Consider the following 5301-nt stretch of genomic DNA (forward strand, 5'->3'; position numbering starts at 1 on the left):
TCTGTGTATATCGGAAAAAATTTACTTTTTGGGGTTGGGCTTATCTTGCTATGATGACTATTATGCGATATCTGAGGCTATACGTGATTAATTATGATTATGCGAGTTAATATGCTAGTTTTGGGTGTCGGGTACGTATAAGTGTCCAATTCGGGCACTAGTCACGGCCTACGGGGTTGGGTCGTGACACCAATTCCCCGCATCGATGATTTGTTTGACCAGCTTCAGGAAGCATCAGCATTTTCCAAGATATATTTGAGGTCAGGCTATCACCAGTTGAAGATTAGAGCCGAAGATATTCCCAAGACAGCTTTCAGGTATTGCTATGGTCATTACGAGTTCCTAGTTATGCCTTTAGGGCATACAAATGCCCTAACAGCTTTTATGGACACGATGAATGGCATTTCCAAGCCATACTTGGACTGCTCGTCATAGTCTTCCACGATGACATTTTGGTGTATTCGCGGAGCAAGGAAGATCATGAGAGGCATTTGAAGATTGTACTTGGATTGTTGAAAGAAAATGAGCTTTATGCTAAATTTTCTAAGTGTGAGTTTTGGATAAATTATTTGGCATCCTTGGGGCATGTTTTGTCTAAGAATAGGATTAGGGTAGATCCCAAGAAGATTGAGGCAGTTCGAGATTGGGCTAGGCCCACTTCAGTGACCGAGATCAGGAGTTTTGTGGGTCTTGCCAGTTATTATCGTCGGTTGTGAAGGGTTCTCTTCGATTGCTTCCCATTTGACTCATTTAGCTCAAAATAATGTGCTTTCGGTGGTCCGATGAGTGTGAAGAGAGATCTCCAAAAGCTCGGACTTTGTGACTACGACTCATTTTTTATCTCCTCTTGGTCTAGGGGAAGGACTTCGGCTATGTCTTGTGATGCTTCGCGTATATAGGTTTGGGTTGTGTTTTGATGCGGAAGGTAAGGTTATTGCTTATGCTTGAGGCGATTGAACGTGCGTAGAAAGAACTACCTCATGACTTGGTTAGCGGCGGTGGTATTTGCTTTGAAGATTTGGAGACCTTTTTGCTTGGGTTCATTGTGAGGTTTTCACGATCATCGTAGTCTTCGGCGTGTGTTCGGTCGGAGAAGATTTGAATTCCGGACGGTGTATTGTAGCGGGTCATATTTTTTTCGATTCGCATTTGCACTTGCCTCATTTAAAAAGGAAAGTGTCCCGGGAAAGTACGGTTGTCAATCGTACCGGAAGAAAGGAAAAAATAAACTTCTACGTGAATGGTTCTCTAAATAGACATCATTTTAGAGTCGCCACGTAACTTGTAGGTAAGTTAGGAAAACCAGTTCGAAAGGGTTCATTTAAAACGGTTAAATTTTAAAAGAAACCAATCATTACTAATGTATGGGTAAGGGTTCTGGTGATCCCCCAGGGAAAGTGTTAGGCATCCCGGTATTAAGGATCCGTAAAATACAGTTGACCTATGGGTTCTAATAGTATGTCTTGTAAATATAAGTTGTTTTTGATAAAAGCGCTTTTGTTTTATATTTCCGCAAATCAAGGTGTGTCATTTATGCAAATACTCACTTTCAGAAATAAAAATAGTGAGTTTTGCCCAAAATTGGCGTTTGGGTTTCGATTTGACATTTTGGTAAAAACCCAAAGGCATTAACCTAAGTAGAACACTACATAAGTCCACCCGAGTTTAGAAAAAAGGTTTTTGGTTTAAGTGTAGAAAATAGTTTAAGGCATACTAATATTATCTGTATTTTAACCATATTTTATGTTTTTAGATTTTTATCCTTTTAGTCCATGTTAATCCAAAAATAGTCTAAGTCTAATTTTGTCCAAAATGTCCATATGCACGGTCCATAATCATTTTGTCTTTAAGCCCATAAAATTTGTTAAGTCGTTTTTGTCCAAAATCATGATTTGCATTTAAAGAATGTCCATTTTTTTATCCATAATGCAGTTTTAGTCTCAAAAATCATTTGCACGTTAACCTTTATCAAAAATAAATTAAATAGCTTAAAAATGATTTTTGGCAACTCTAAATTCATGACAAATTTTAAAAGGGTTCCAATAAATAAAATAGATGCACAAATTTGAAATATAAAATTCGTAAGTAAAGAGATAAGGAATTGAGCCGACCAAGCCCAATAAGAATGTGTTATGCATTTGGGGTAATCCTGGGGTCCAAACGAATGTGTTATGTATTATAACTAGCAGCAGTAGATAACCAGATGGCCCTAGTAAAAATAGGCCTAAAATAGTAGTAACACTAAGTCAAGCATGGAAACGCGAATGACAGGCCCAAGCCCAAGCCATTCTCCTCTTAAAAAAATTTAAGTGTCAAAAGGTGGTATACATAATATACCATTGGTATACTACCCCATTTTTCTCAAAATTTTCCTAAGCGTCAAAGCTGTGATAGACACTCGATATACACCAGGGATACATTCAATGGAGAGCAAACACAAGTGGCATACCCTACGGAATATACTTGATATACATCATAATTATTTCAATTCCTATAAATCAAAACTAGAACGGGACCCGAAATATGCATTTTTTAACCAAAAACTTTGAACTTCTAATTGGTTTTAAAAGCATAGGAGAGTCTGCGAGATGTCAACAAGGCTAATTAGTGATCCCTGACACCCAAAGAAGCTACTATAATTCATTTAGATTCAATCTAAAGGTCTCAACACTAAACCCAGGATGTAAACGAGATGTCTAGAGAGGGGTCAAATTACCAAGTCAAGTAAGGCAAAGTATAGGAAAGTTGCAAGTAACACAGAAACCACAAAAGTAGGAACATAGAAACCATAGAGGATTCATGGTGATATGGGCAAACAACAATAATGCAGGAAAAAATGGGGTAAGATCATGTCAAACCAAGCCAAAGAAGCAAACAAGATAGGGCATAGATCCTATACTGGTCCTCAGATTTAGAAATCAAAAACCAATAAGGCAAAGTGAATGACCAAGCTAGTTCTGAGGTACAAGGGTCACGATACGCAATCCTAGGCTCAAAATGAAATGCTAGGTATAGCATGGTTCAACAGTTGGCAAGGAGGGTCAAGCACATGTGAAGACAAGTATGGACAGCATCCTATGACTACCACAGCAAAGACAGGATCCACAAGGGTATTCAGAAGTCTCAGAAATCATGTTAAAGGGGCATGAAACTATCCCAGGTCTTTAATAATATCAGACATGGTTCAAGCAAATAGGGGAGGAGAACACACATGAGGTAATCTCAGATTTCACAAACAAATGACAAGAGGGAGGTGTGTCACAAAAGCAAGTGTCACACTCAGTTCTTTAAAACAGCTTTAGTCTTAGTTTTGACTCCCTACACTTAGTCTATTAGGTGATCATATTGGACAAAGAGAACCAAGTAGTCTATAAGCAATCCAAGTGTAAAATACAAGTCACAAGTGACAAACCAACATGAACATTGCAAACAAGTAGCCAATGAGACAGGGACGATGGTACATAAATCACAAGCAAGTCCAAAAGTGAAAAGAGACTTCAAGTAGGAAGAATGACAGGTTCCAAGAATCCCAAAACTGAGACAAAAAGGTTCATGGCACTGTCCTAGGTGGTTCATTAGGCAGGACTTGATTCAAATAAACAAGCAAGGTCAAGTGGTAAGACATTACAAGTGAGTCATTCCAAAAGCAGATACCTTTTAAAGTTTTAGGTTTAAGATTCACTTTAGTCTACTAGGTGATCATGTTAAGCAAGAAGGACTAAGCAAGCTATAAGCAATATCAGTATAAGGAGGGTACAAGACACAAATGGCAAGTTATATGGACCTTTGTAATCAAGTAACAAACAGGACACAGGGTAGGAATAAGATAAAATCACCAACAACACTAATCCTTTCCCAGAAATGCTCAACAAACACAGAAAAACAACTAAACATCAAAGCTATTTCAAAACAGATTTCCAACATAAGATTATCAAAACTAACCTATCAAAGACATTGGACTATCAAATGTGATCCATAACCAACTGGACTAGTCTAAATAAACAGCAAATGGCAGGGAACCGGGTTCTTTTTTGAAAAAAAATAATCTAGACTCAACAGTTTTGAGAAATCCAAATTGAATTCTTTTATAGTAAAACAAATTTCAAGGCCATATCAATTTTTTGAAAACACATTTGAGACCTAGAACCATGTCTAACAAACAAAACCAACAACAAAACCTAATCCCTAGCCAACATGACAAGATCATTCTACCAACCTAGTGAGCAGAAATCAACAAGAAAAAGATTAGATACACAGATTTCTACAAAATAGTGTAAAACTCAAATAAAGACCACCATAACAGTGCTAAAACCTCAAAACACTAATGTAACAACACTGACAGCCCACACAGCCAATCATATCTCATTTTCCTTTAAGTTTCAAAACTTAGAAAACAAAACCTTTAACATGATCCAAATTTCAACTAAATCACATTATAACAACTTAAACATCACTAAGATTACATTATCAACAAGCTTTAAAACAAAAGGACAACCAAATCATTATCCAAAACCTCAAACACATGTTAAAATAGCATAGAATCATAGGTGCGCATTAAGACTAAAATTGAATAGCAATAGCTAGAACAGGAAGATTACCTTTTGTAGGAGAAACCTAAAGATCAAAATGGGGATTAGAATCACAATTCCTCAAGCCATCACTCCCAAAAAAGCCTTAAACAACTCCCTTTTGTTCCTTGATTTTAGTGTAGTAATATTTTTTTTTGAAGTAGTAATAGTATAATATAGATAATGTTGTATTTTGTATAGTGTATTTTAGATAGTATATCAGTAGAATTTAGGAAAACTCAGTATGACAATCCAAACCCTAGCCGCCTATGAAAATTTTTCCCCCTCTAAAATGTGACAAACATTCTCAATTTATAGAGTGAAAATCTCAACCCTAGGGATGAAAATAACCCCAGAATCAGATTCCCCCCCCCCCCAAATTCAACAAACCTTATCCAATTAATTCAAAAAAATCCAGTAAAGATAAGAGAAATTCCCTAATTCGTACACATACAACACTAGAAATCCCTTGATTCGCACAAAATAGTACGAAAGGAGTAGCACAGATCAAAAATAGTACAAACAACGAAAAAAAATTAGAAATCGTACCAAACAAATGAAACAAATTGGAACGTTGGTCCATGAAAAGGATAATACACGTCCTCAAAAACCAGTATAAAGGATGAATTTTACAGCCATGTATCGAGCAAATCACCACAACACCATCTCTCACGTGTGGTGTGGTGGCACCAAATGGCTAAGAGCTCTAGGCTCCGCCCAGGGCATCCCACAC

This window comes from Lycium ferocissimum, chromosome 11 (assembly GCF_029784015.1).
Source record: "Lycium ferocissimum isolate CSIRO_LF1 chromosome 11, AGI_CSIRO_Lferr_CH_V1, whole genome shotgun sequence".
Taxonomy (NCBI): domain Eukaryota; kingdom Viridiplantae; phylum Streptophyta; class Magnoliopsida; order Solanales; family Solanaceae; genus Lycium; species Lycium ferocissimum.